General features: G+C 32.1%; 2 pseudogenes; both read left to right on the top strand.

Annotated features, from left to right (window-relative positions):
* The first annotated feature begins 1,300 nt into the window (after positions 1–1,300).
* LOC141648291 (indole-3-acetic acid-amido synthetase GH3.4-like) lies at positions 1,301–4,734 on the top strand (annotated as a pseudogene).
* A 4,492-nt stretch (positions 4,735–9,226) lies between these two features.
* On the top strand, positions 9,227–10,396 carry LOC141649880 (uncharacterized; annotated as a pseudogene).
* The last annotated feature ends 4,419 nt before the right edge of the window (positions 10,397–14,815 follow it).

The following is a 14,815-nucleotide window of genomic DNA, read 5'->3' as shown; positions in this document are numbered from 1 at the left end:
TAAACAGATGAAGTAGTATTTTATTATATTAATAGTACAATTAAGTTAAGTGTAAAATGTAATGAAAACGTATTTACTTTCTAACAAAAAAGGCAAAACAAAATATAACAAACATCAAAAAAGATGATATACAAATTTTTAAAATAATTATCACTTTTTAATTATAATAAAAATATAAATAAATACATTTACAGTCTTTAAAAATACTATTTTTACTAATAACAAACAAATACCAATACCTATATAGTGAATATCCTAATCTTTTCCTGACAAAAACAAAAACAAATATCTCTTACACCAATACCAAAACCAATACCAATACCAATATTGTAAAATATTTTAGGGAGATGCTTAATCTTTTTAACATATCAGTATGTTATCTTTTTTATTTTGATTTTATAGTATATAATCCTTGTTTTTTTTGTTTTTGTTTCTATTTTAAAATATGAAACATATAAGATATTATTGTAAAATATTTTAGGGAGATGCTTAATCTTTTTAACATATCAGTATATTATCTTTAAGAGTTTATCTTGTATATTCTTTTCATATTTTACATTAATATATATTTTTTTTTTTCAGATTTTTTTTTTGAAGATTGGCAGTGTGAATGTTTTATTAAATAAGCATTAGATTGAAAGATTTCATTTAGTCGGTCCCACCTTCTGTAAATCAATTGTGTATGAAGATTTTATTCAGAAATTGTGTGTATCAATTAATTGTGTGAATCAATTAATTAAAAAATTATTTTCAATAGGGGCCCACTTTTTTGTGAATCAATCGGAAAAAGTTGAGCAATCCTTAATCTTTTTGTTTATTATTAGGAAATCTCATTTTCTCAATGATATTTACATATTTTGAGGTTATATCATTTCACCGTTCTTTTTTCTTCCTTCAAATCTTAATATTTTTTTCATATTACATACTTGTTCCTTTTTTGTTTTCTACTAGGGTAAAATTTTAGAATTTATTATTAAGAAGTCCAATAAGATATATGAATCCTAATTTAAAATGAAAAAAAAAAACGAGATTATACTGAAATGGATTAATCAAACTAAATAGATATAAACTCATAATGTTGGACTATTAAGTGAAGTTTAGAACCTTAATATTTGACTTTGTAGCCCAAAAAGCTGGAAAAATAAGGACTAAGTAGTTATAGTAATTAGGCCTCCGAATTAGTTTTCGCTTAAGACCTTTAAAATTCTTGGCACGACCCTATCGGTGGCATTCTGCCATTGTCCTTGGCCTTTACAAATCCGCCCTTCTTAGCCTATAAATAGAGGGTCATTCTCCTCTTATGCCTCAAACATCATAAGTATAACCTTCATTTAACCAAGTATAGTAAATACATTCAATGGATGAGGCCGTGGTGGTGGTAGCGGAGAAGAGTGGAGCTGAGGTTCAAGCTGGCGCTTACGAAGCATCTGTCCAATATATAGAGGAATTGACTAGTAAGTGTAACGAGATTCAATCCAAGGTTTTGGCAGAGATCTTAAGCCAAAACGCCGAGACAGAGTACTTGAAACGACATGGTATGCCGCATGGACATATCGACCGAGACACGTTCAAGACCAATGTGCCGGTAATCACGTATGAGGATATAAAGTTGGATATCTTACGCATATATAATGGTGATTTTTCTCCATTATTATGTGCTCAACCCATCGTTGAGTTAGTGCTTAGGTAAATAAATGTTTCATTTTTACTATTCTTAATTGTTTTTTTATTCAACAATTCCTTTTTAAAACCGTTTTACACAAGTGTGAATTGTAAAATCAAGTCATATTTTACATAAATAATCTCACTAAAATAACTTCCACCAACCATTACTTTTCATGTTAAGGGCATCAGGGTCTTTTTTATTGGGATCAAAGTGAACGTGTGTCCTAAATTTGGTGAAAGTCAGATGGTCTCGTGTAAAACAATAACAATAGAGGTGTATAAGTTATGAAATATGTGTAGTAATATATTTCATCTAATGGTAAAGAATTTTTGGTTAAAGAATTGACAATTTTTGGTTAAAGAATTGAGGATCGAGTCTTTGTACAATAATGTACAACGTTTGCTATAACACAAATATTTCATCTAATAGTGATTATTTTTATGAGACGGTCTTATTATATCAGTTCACCTCTATAAAAAGAAATGTAACTTTTCAACAATTATGTTCCGTCATAAAATTTCAATTAGAATTTGTTGCTTTAAGTTTTCCAACAAATTATTGATGCTGAATACATGAAGGATATTGAAAAAGGTAAAGTATCTATCTATTTTATTAAAGGAAACTTTCTCATAATTATGAGTGTGATTACATGAAGGATATTGAAAAAGGTAAAATTTCAATTAGAATTTGTTTCTTTAAGTTTTCCAACAAGTTTTCCAACAAATTATCGACGATGATTTTGGTTTACGTGCGTGCGCGCATGCATGCAGCACAGGAACATCAAGTGGACAAAGCAAGATGATACCAATAACAAATGATGATATGCAAAGGCGAATTAGGTTGCGCAATGCCGTTTACCCTTTTCTAACAAAGTCAGTTTCTTATTCTTATAAATATTTTTACGTAAATTCTTATTTAACACCGTCTCAAATTAAGACGGCATTAAGAAACGATTTAAGATTAGAGGTTTATATTCAATTTTGTTAGACTTGTTATTATCAGAATTACAAGTCTCTGAATTATGATTTACATTGTAGAACGGTTTCATATTTGAGCTTCTTAATTGTTTCTATATCTGTAGGTGTATTGAAGGGGAAAAGCCCGATAAAGGAAAGATGTTAGGCTTGTTACTAACAAGAGATGAAACTATAACACCAGGTGGTCTAGTTGCTCGGCCTGGTACAAACGCCATATTAAAAAATCCTCAATTTTACAATGATAATCCATATCCTTACAATATCAATACGAGTCCTATTGAGGCCATCCATTGTCCCGATCATTTTCAATCTATTTATACTCAATTACTATGTGGGTTTTACCAACGTCATGATGTGACATCTGTCAAAGTCGTCTTCGGTTCAAATCTCATATGGGCCATTCAATTTCTAAAGGGTCATTACTCCGATCTATGTCATGACATCTCATCCGAACCCGAACCCAAAAATAACCGACCTGTCTCTACGTACCCGCATGATTGAGACCTTCATGCAACACCCACAACCAGAGTTGGCCAAGTTTATTGAAAGTGCGTGCATTGGAGAAAATTGGGAAGGGATTTTGCAAACGATTTGGCCTAATGCAAAGTACATAGAGGCTATTCTAACGGGTTCCATGACTCAATATATACCGATGCTAAACTATTATAGTGGAGGATTGCCATTAGTAACTCTACTTTATGTTTCTTCGGAATGTGATTTCGGTTATAATTTGGACCCGATGTGTGGCCCGTATAACATTTCTTACACCTTAATGCCAAATATGGCCTATTACGAGTTCTTACCTCTTACGTCCGAAGATGATGTTTCGGGCTCACAACCGGAACCCGTGGATATGGCAAATGTCGAGGTGGGGCAAGAGTATGAGCTTGTGATCACAACCTATACCGGTTTATATAGGTACGATTTTGTGAATCATTCTATATATTTCATTCATGACTATTTAATTTATAACTTTCGGTAGATAGAGTTCGGTCTGTCCAAATTTCAGTAGTCGTTTCAAAGTAGATTTTATATATCAATGTTGACATTCATTAGTCAATTGTTAATGAATTCAAGGTACCGAATGGGAGATGTGATTCGCCTAACAGGGTTTTACAATTCAACACCTCAATTTAAGTTCATAAGGAGAAGGGATGTGGTACTTAGCATTGACGTCGACAAAACAACTGAATCTGATTTACATATAGCAATTCAAAAGGCATCCAATGTACTCCAACCGTTTAACACAATAATCCTCGACTACACGAGCAATTCATGCACAGAGACCATTCCAGGACACTATGTTATCTACCTAGAGCTCATAACCAAAACTCCAGCAAATGGGACCGGCCTTGGCGCAAACATTCTTGAGGAATGTTGTTTGGCAATGGAGGAGTCTCTAGGATTTTACTACAAGGCGGGCCGAAAAAGCAATTGCATAGGTCCACTTGAGATCCGAGTGTTAAGTAACGGGACATTTGAAAAGATGATGGATTTTGCAATATCAAATGGGGCGACTTTTAACCAATTTAAGATGCCTAGGTGTGTGAAATCGGTGTCCATGTTAGAGTTACTCGACTCAAGAGTCGACTCAAGCCACTTCAGCCCTTCAATGCCTCATTGTCGTCCTTAATTTCAAGGCACTCCAAATTCAAGTTTGATACATACTACAATTAAAAATGTCTAGAAAAGGCATGTTTATTTAAAATTGACCGTTTCTTTTTTTTTTTTTTTTAGGAAAATAATTGATGAAAACCCTCCGGCGAGCCTAGTAATAAGGTTTGAACTTGTTTTTACTACTCCAAATTCAAGTTTGATACATACTACTACTTTTAATTTTAGGTATAAAGTTCTTCTTTATTTGTCATACTTTATACGAAGTCTGTGACGGAATAGAAGTCGAGATGGCATAAAACTCAAGTCGAGATGGACTAGATTGAAGTTGAGTCAAACTTCTATCAATAATAGAAATCGTATACTTGTCGAATTGTATCTCTTTTATTCCGTCCTTGTTTGAGAAGGATACTAGCTTTGTACGCCTATATAAGGTGATGTCGTTATTGAATAAAGATACACAAGAATTAACCCGAATACCGTTCTTAACAAAGTCCGATTAATTTGTAGATTTGTTCTTCACGTTTTATTATTTACTAGTGTGTTGCCCGTGCGTTGCACGGATTCTAAAATAATAAGCTAAATATATAATGTGTGAGGACGTTTTAACCTTTATTGTGGAAAGAGAACTTTTGGACAATTTTAATGCTAACATAAATTGATTAGAGGTCATTATTATTGGTTCAACTTGTGATTTTATTAGTTAAACTAATTGACATTTAGACGACACATTTTTTTTCTTTAGATAGTAGTTTGAAGGGTTTAGTTGGAAAAATAAAAGAAAAATAACAATTTATTATACTTTAAATCACTTATCATTGTGTGACATACAAAATTGCGCGGATTTTGTGTCATTTGTTATTGTCAATAGATGTTCGAAAGTTTATAACAATGAGTTTAATTAGTTTTATTAAATATTTCCATCATCAAAATATTCTTGTAACTCATTTTTCTTTTAACTCGACTGTTATATCACCTCTAAGTGCCTTTTTAAAAGTTTCTACTTTGGGCACTCTTATTCTAAAATGTTCTCTTAACCTCAACTTACCATTATTTTCTCGGTCCAACCTTAAATAGTTATGGTCTACTCGTATTAAGCACCGTATTTATCTTTTCTTGTAGCTTTCTTGGTGAGGATAAACTCCCACATAATGTTACCCTCTCCCCTCGGGGTTTGCTATTTCACTTGTGGCATGTGTCACCGTCATTCTAAGATCAACACTATCCATATTTTTATTTTGTGGGACTATCCCTCACTTCACAATGTGTAAGGTTCTTGTCACCTTCATTTGCCTTCTATTCCTTTAGTTTAAACTCTTTCCAAACCTCAATCACCCCAACTCATCTTGATTGACCCTGATCTTTTCTACTTTAATCATTTGGTGGCTTTGCTGGTCAGCTTGGTGTCTTGAGCCTGCAATGACTTTATTCTACTCATTTTCAATAGTGTTTTGAACTTTCAATGACTTTCTTCTACTGATCATTTTCATTGATCTTCTTGCTCTCTTACCAACACTTTTGAAAATCTCCCTCAAACACCTGTCAACTCGCTCTATTGGACCTTCTTGATTCTCCCCTAGCACAAAATCAATATTGTCACCTCCTTTTGCACTACTTCTAGTGGGTGTTAGTTGGGTTGTCCGTGATCATTTAAGGCAATGGTTAGAGGATGGACTTTCAAGTGTACCATGTTTACCTCTTTGGAGCGAACTACTTACATTCAGGTTATTGGCCATCCTTTTTTCTGGTACAATAGTATGGGTTATTTCATTATAAGTTCAGTCTGGATAATAAAAGAGCTAATGAACCTCGGGAATCTTTACTCCAATCAAACATCCTTCAATGTCCATGAGTAATAAGCAACTCACTTATATAATGTGGAACTCTCTTTGTGAATCTATTTTCTACTCTTTTGAGTTAACCTCTAGCCTAGACTCTTTAAAATTCTCAATCACTCCAACTCATCTTGATTTACTCTGATCTTTACTTTATTAATCACTTGGTGGCTTTGGTCAACTTAATGTTAGACTCCATGGACGCACAATGGCTTTCTTTTACTCATTTCCAATGCTCTTTTTGGTCTCTCGCCAAATCTATTGAAATCCGCCCTCAAAAACCTGTCAACCCACTTTATTGGACCCATTCTAGCTTCCTTTCGCACAAAGTCACTATAATCACTTCCTTTTGCATTACTTATACTTGGTGGGTATTGCTTGGGGTGGTTAGAATGATGGACTTTCAAGTGTACCACTTTTATCCCCTTTGGAGGGACTTACTTGACATTCAGGTTAACCTTCTTTATGGTGCAATCACGTAAGATGTTTTATTATCAGCTCAATATGCCTTTCTGACATCATTCTATCTAATGATAGCTTGTGTTATGTGTTGAAATATTGAGTAATTCAACTACCTTCTTTTTTTATTTTTTATGTAGGAAATTATTGAGAGGCTCAACATGCATGAAAATCGTTTTGATCCAAGATGTGCTAATACCATCACATATACTCTTATTAACTAAGTACTATAGGAAAGACCACGTTGTGGCTGATGGGATACTTTGGTGGGACAATGCTCCTACTTTTATATCTCATTTATGTATTATGGACTCGACTTTGTTGTCGTGCTATCACCGGACTTTACGCTTATCCTTTTAAAGTACCATTTTAACAAAATAAAAACATGGGATATCAATAAGTACAATTCAATAAAGAAACATTGAGGCAGTAGGCCAATAGGTTTATTGGTTTGAGCAATTTTAGTATGGGTAACTCAAGTCTAGACGTATTTTTTGTTATGGCGTGTAAGGATTGGTCAGTTTCATTTAGAGTCCCTAAAATTTTTAATATTTGTATATGTTATCATTTTAGGTTAACTTCAACTAAAAATTACTTTTTTTTTAATATTATTAATATGAAATATATATTTTCTTATAATTAATTTTTTTTAGGAAATAAAACTATTATCTTATAACTCACTTGATATTTATTCAATAATTCTTATCTTATTTTAAAAAATTAACAGAATTTTAAATAAATATATAAATTAGCCTTAGGAATCTATAACTAAATTAAATGTTTCAAGCTATAAAATTCACTATGGTACACGTACGAAATCGATGAACACGATTTATCCATTTTTTTTTAACATAACCCCCTTTGAGGATTTTGTGTCACTTCTAAGATAAATTCTTTAATTTATTTCTCATCTCCTATTCGAAGAGCATTAAATTTTCACAATGAAATAAATTCTAAAAAATTATAAATATTATTATTAATAATCATAAATGAAAAAGGTATATAAAAGAATTCACCATATGCCCTTCTTGGTTGTAATATTTTTTCAGAAAAAAAAAAGGGAAAAAAGAAGCAAGATATGTTTTATGCTTGACAATAACTTGGTTTCACCATGTTCCATTATTGCATGGAACAATGAGATAGAGAGTTCTTAATAACCTATGTTTGATTTTTTTTTTGTTAAATTAAGTAAACTAGCTACAACAAAGATAAATAGTTATTATTAAATCTTTGTAAGAAGTAATGGTAAATACAAAGTATATAGTTTATACATGTTTTCTCCTATTTTTTGTTAATCAAAGACATCTATTGCATGTGTTTGTTCTTTTGGGATATCATTTTTCCCTTTTATTTCATTGTCATTAAGTGATTAATACTTCCATTTCCTTTTAATAAAAAAATTATTAAACTTTTTTTATCGATTGCTTTTAAATTTTTTATTCTTCTATCATATTTTCCTTTAACACCTCCATTTTATTTTATCAAAAATTGTTAAAAAAAACTTGAGTTATTAAAGTTTTCATATGTATATAAATACCAATATTAAGTAACAATCTTCTAATTCTAATCAAAAAGTTAGAAAAAGTTAATAATTTTAAATTTTAAGGGCATAAATATTAATAATTTTAAATTTTAAGGGTATAAATATTAAAATTAATTATTTTCTAATTCTAATAGGAATACTGTAAATTTAATTTTCAAATTCTAATAGAAAAATTATAAATAATTAATTATTTTCTAATTCTAATAGGAAAATTATAGATAAGAATTCTTTTTTTAATTCTAATAGGAATATTGTAAATTTATAATTTATTTTCAGTGTTTTAAAAAGTTGGAGCCTATCACGTCGCTTAAAAAAAGCCTCAAATATATATTTACTAGATTTAACACCCGTGCGATGCACGAGCCTATTTGTATTTCTTTATTGTGCATAATGTAGAAATAAAAAAAAAGTTTATAATCTAAAATATCATGTAAAAACTCATTTAAAAAAAACCTATCCTCCCTCTCAGTGTCGGCCCTAAGGCCCGTTTAGGTTGGCATTTGACAAGAGCCCAAAGTTGATATGGGCCCAATGTAAAAAAAATTAAAAAATAACAAATTTGTAAAGACGCAGGAAAGCAAGGAAGCGTACACAATATATTTGTAACTTTTTAGAAATTATTAAAATAAGGCAACTTTTTTTTGACTTTTTCTTCTCCTTTGTCCTTTTTAATAATTGATACTTTTTTCCCCAAATCTCAAATCAATTTTCCTTATTAAATTTCTAGGGTTCTTCAAAAAGACAAAAATCAACTCTTTTATTATTCAAAATTAGGATTATCGTAAGGAGTAAAGTATCCGTGTTGCCGTGTCTCTACTGCTCGATTTCATTAATCTCCGTCCGTCTTTCGCCTCTCCGCTAATCAGGGTGTCCTAAATCCTAATTCCTTTTTGTTCTTCAATTTTTATTTATTTTAATTCTTGATTGTTAATTTTTATAATTTAATTGTGTTTTTGTTGACTTGTTGTATGTGTGTTCAAATTTTTTTCCGTTTTACAGCATGTCGGCATGTATTGTTGAGAATTTGAGATGTTAATTAAAGTTTAAGTCAGTTCTTGTTGTTGTGCTATTGTTCAATTTTTATTTATTTAAATTATTGATTGTTAAGTCAGTTTTTTAATTCTTGTTTACAATGTTGCCTAAAAAGCATTTATCTGGATGTAAGAAAAGGAAAAAAAGAAAACTTACCGAGGAGTTAATAAAATCACAACAAGGTGCTATGAACAAATTTATTGTTAGAAATGTTGTCAATGAAAACGATCACAATAATGACTCCATTGATGTTGATGAAGATAATGTTGGAAATGAGTCTAATATGCCAAATGATGTTCCAATTGATATTGATGAAGATAATGTTGGAAATGAGTCTAATTCGCCAAATGAATTTGATGGGCCAATTGATGTTGATGAAGATAACGTTAGAGATGAGTCTAATTTGCCAAATAATGTGCCAAACGATGTTAACGAAAATAATGTTGGAAATGAGTCTAATGTGCCAAATATATCCAATTCTTTTATTGATATTTATGATCCTATGAATTGGACCAATATTGATAACAAGACAAGAGATATTATAATTAAAAAAAGGGCCTATAAGAGAATTGAATATTGACTACCCTCTTGATGATAACAATAGACATTTTAAGGATGCTTAGTTTTCTAGAACGATGAATAATGGTGAGATTAGTGATAGAAAATGGTTGGTTTATTTTAAACATGTTGACAAAGTATTTTATTTTTGTTGTAAGTTGTTTAGATCTATTACTACTAAAAGTTTGTTGGCAAATGATGGTTTACATGATTGGAAGCGTATAACTGAAAGATGAAAACTACATGAAAATAATACCGAGCATATGAGTAACATGTTTACTTGGAATGAAACGAGAGTAAGGCTAGATACGTGTGAAACAATTGATAAAACTTTGCAGGAAACAATTATGAAAGAGAAAAATCGATGGAGGCAAGTGTTGCTTAGAATATTTTCGCCGTAAAATGTCTTGCTACTCATAACTTGGCATTTAGAGGATCTAATGAAAAATTATATCAAGGTGATAATGGTAATTTCTTAGGATTAATTGAAATGATTGCTGAATTTGATGTGGTAATGCAAGATCATCTTAGAAGGATTCAAAATCATGACATTCATCATCATTATCTTGGACATAAAATTCAAAATGAATTGATCTCTCTTTTGGCTTATAATGTGAAAAGTTCAATAATCAAAACTATCAAACAGGCAAAATATTTCTCTATTATTCTTGATTGTACTCCTGACATTGCTCATCAAGAACAAACGACTTAGATAATACGATGCGTGAATATGTCAACTGAAAAAATAAAAATTAAAGACTACTTTTTAGAATTTTTGGAGGTGACTGATACAACGGGATTGGGACTTTTTATTAAATTGTAAAAGGTTTTAAAGTCTCTTGATCTTAATATTGAAGATGTAAGAGGTCAAGGTTATGATACTGGCTCCAATATGAATGGGAAGCATCTAGGTGTACAAAAATGTTTACTTGAAGTGAACCCGAGTGCATTATATATGCCTTGTGCTTGTCATAGTTTGAATCTTGCTCTTAGCAATATGGCACATTCTTGTACTAGAGCTGTTTCATTTTTTGGTATTGTTCAACATATATATGCATTGTTTTCTGTTTCCTCAAAAAGATGGAAGATTTTGCGTGATAATGTTCCTGACTTTACTTTAAATTTTTTATCTAATACTCGTTGGGAGAGTCGAATTAAATGTGTTAAAGCCATTAGATCTCAAGCACTTGAGTTAAGATTGGCGTTTTCAGTTTTATATGAATCTTGTGATAGTGACGCAAAATCAATTAGTGAAGCTGAGAGTTTGTATAATGCACTTGGGAGCTTTGATTTTTTGCTTGGTATGATTATTTGGTATGAAATTTTATTTGTCATAAATAAGGTGAGTAAGAAATTGCAATCTAAGTTGTTGAACCATATAGACATATATGTTTATGTTTTGATGATGTCAAGAGTGCTTTACATTCTATATACTCGTTGCGCGTAATTGTTTGTTTAGTCTCCTCAGATTAGACTTATTATTTGCAAAGCTTAAAGAATTGTGATGAAAGTATACAAGACCATGTTATGATCAAGCCCTCAATCACGGATCAATATATTTCAAGATATTGATGAATTATTCAAGCATACATGAGAAGATGAAGCTCATTTAAAGATTGATCAAGCTTGAATGATGAAGTAGCCTACACTCGAAGATCTCCTATGAAGATTAGAATAGCGTAGGTGATTATCTCGTAATGGTAATATAAGAATGGATTTCTTATGTTAGTAAAGTTATAGCTTCACAGCTATAACATAACTTATGAAAGAGCTCAATGTTATAGCTCTTCTACTATAACATTGAAATGCTAAGCTTATATAACGCACGACTTAAGAAGTTTTCAAAGTGTTTTTGAAAAATATTTTAGTAAAGTTATAGCTTCACAGCTATAACATTACTTATGTGGAAGCCCATATTCATATTGAGTGTGGTTTTATTTTAATCTTATAATTAATAATTATGTCGGGTCAACTTATGAGTTGAGTCATATTGCTAATTAGGGTTTCTAATATAGCATACTCTTAAACCCTAAATCTAACCTAATATCAAGCTAGGGTTTTCACGAAAAACAAGGCATATGAGCCGGGTTGGTTTCGTGTAACTTAAGGATAAAAATTATTTATTGTTAAGATTTTATTCTCTAGAAATATCTTAACATATCTTTTATATTTAGCTTGATATGGTTATATATGATAAGGATATTTTTATTATGAAAAATATTATCATATCTTAAGATTTAAGGAAAAGATAATAGGATAATAATATATAATTTTATCTTTTAGTTATTTTCTATTATCTTTTAAAGATATTAAGGAAAGAAATAATAAGATATGTTTGTTTACATATTTGATATTTCAGCCTCTAGGGTTTTGAGAAAAACCGAGTACCAGCTTCCTTCCTTGCTATAAATACTCTACTCTTAGTTACATTTGCAAGTAAGATCTTTGAGCATAATTTTGATTATATTTTAAAAGCAAAAACCGTGTTTTACAAGCAAAACCGTTTTGTTATTTTAAAAAGGTCGTGTGTCTTATATACTTGTGCATTCATTCTTTTGTTATCGTTATAAGATAATAGTGCTTAATTGATTTCTTACTCGTTTATTAACGTGAACTTTTAGAAGAATCATTAGTGCTTTCTTATTAGCGCAAGTTAGTTCCTCGAGTATTTAGCGATACTCACTTGACTTACAACTAGGGTTAGTTGTATGAGTTGGGTTAGTAAATTTGTAATCCGTAGAAAGGTACTAAATTTATTAATCGAGAATAGTAGACGTAGGTTTCGATTTGTGAAACTGAACCGCTTCAAAAATCTGTGCGTCTCTCTTTCGCTTTCGTTTATTTGCATTGTTTTAATTTGTTAATTAATTGATTAGTTAAAGTTTAATCAATAAACTTTAAATAATTAATTATACACGTGCAATCTAAAAAGTTGGTTAAAGTTTTTAATCCTCAATTCATGATACCGTCGTTTCAGTATCAAAAATAAATACCTAAGTACTACTAACAGAAGTCAGCGGTAAGTAGGGTCGGTCTCCACAGGGAGGCGGTCACTATCTACTTGTCAATTCTAGTCTGTCTGAGGTCACGGGATGAGGGTTTTAATTGTTTGAACTAAACTAATCAAGATTAAAGGAAGAGAATTAAGGATAAGAGGAATTAGCAAGAGAAAGAGAACTAGGATTGTCGGGTCATCAATGAATGTCAGTTAATTACAGCTAAGGTCGCATATCGGTCGCTTGTGTCAGCTTAAGGGGCAACGAATATCTCCTTCCGGTCTCAATTCGCCATAAAATACTATTAGCTTAGCTTCCCCCCTCACTAAAGCATCATATTGTTCACTGCGGGTCTCACCCCTTCCAACCTTCCGGTCTAGGTCAAGGCTTACCAAGATTAATTAAGCTAAATGCATCGATTCAAGTAGCTAGTTACAGTTAATTGTAGTGAGTAACAACATAGACGTAACAACAGCGAAAGATCTGTAAACCTAATTAGCAACTAACAATATTTCATTGACTCCTCTAAATCCTAGCAAGAGGTTTAGCTAGACATAGTGATACACAAAGCAAGAGCGAAAAATAAAGGAATAATGGACATCATAAACTAAAGAGTGAGTAAAGAGAAGACAAGATTACAGATTAGGATCCGGAAAATAGAGAGAAAAGCAATGTTCAACAGTAAAAGGAAGAAAAGTAATGTATGAAGTCCTCCCCAAATCTCATGTCGTCTTTCCTATTTATAGGAAAGACAATTATTTAACCTAGAAAACGAAATTAAGCTAAAGAAGCCCAAGCCCATTAGCGAATTACTCGATCGAGCAATTTATAACTACTCGATCGAACAGATTCATAGCAAAACCTCTCGATCGAGTAGAAAACCTACTCGATCGAGGAACTCCAATTATGCGCAATTCGATCGAACATAGATTTCACTCGATCGAAGTCTTCTGCTATCCAAAACTACTCGATCGATCATAAAGGCCTTCGATCGAGTGACTTTGACTCAAACCCTACTTATGTCGTTAGCTTGATCTTGAATTGGTGATTTAGCTTCCAAAATAACTTCACGCATCCCATAGCAAAGAAGACTCTCGCTCCAAATCCACTCATCCTCTAAATGCAATCAAAACGGACGATAAAAGGCTTGATTCTGCTACTTTCGTGTCCATTCCTACAAATAAAGCAAAACAAACCAAAGTAGAATATTCGGGGAATTTCGTAGCATAGAACCACGAGGATAGCATAGAAATACGTGCATAAGAGACTTAAAAAGACTATATAAAATGCACGTATCAATTCACCCCTCCTCTTGAGTATTTCGGATCGATAGACTCTTCAATTGGTATCAGAGCCTCGTGCTCTTGATTGCCTAACCGCAAAGAGGTTGATCTGTCTATCTTTATTTATCTTATCGTTTTATATTCCGCTGCCTATCACGTGATAAATGGATTCCAAAGACCTCAAGTGTCCCGTCTTTGATGGGAAGAATTATGGTTTATGGAAGAACATGATGACTCACTATGTGAAGGGTCATGATTGGGAGTCTTTGGAGGATTATCCAAAACGGACCGCATAAAATTTTGGTTGCATCTCACAAGGCACTATCTACGAGAAAAAGGAAGAGGATTATGTCGAGGCCGACTACAAGAAGGCCGAAAAGAATTCTAAAGCAATAAGCCTATTGCAGAATGGCATAACTACTACAGAATTCGATCGCTTCACTTCGTGCTCAACGGCCAAGGAAATATGGGACGACCTTGAACTAGCTTATGAAAGTACTTCCATTGTTAGGAAACACCGCATAGATCTGTTAATGTAGAAATATGAGATATTCAGTATGGAGCCAAATGAGTCCCTGGATAGTATGTCCGCATGTTTTTCAAGCATCATAAACGAGTTGAAAAACCTAGGACAAAAGTTCCACACCGAGGACATTGCAAGAAAGGTTCTTAGAAGCCTAACTAAAAAGTGGTGTGCCAAGGTCACAACAATGGATGAATCAAGAGATCTTGAGAACCTATCCTATCAAGAACTCATTGGTGCTCTCATGGCCCACAAAATCACTCTAAATGCTGATGAAGCAGAACCGAGTAGAGGTAAAAATATGGCCTTGAAAAGCGAAGATGTTAGCT

Source organism: Silene latifolia, chromosome 3 (assembly GCF_048544455.1).
Source record: "Silene latifolia isolate original U9 population chromosome 3, ASM4854445v1, whole genome shotgun sequence".
Classification (NCBI taxonomy): domain Eukaryota; kingdom Viridiplantae; phylum Streptophyta; class Magnoliopsida; order Caryophyllales; family Caryophyllaceae; genus Silene; species Silene latifolia.
This window is presented reverse-complemented; position numbering and strand designations above follow the sequence as displayed.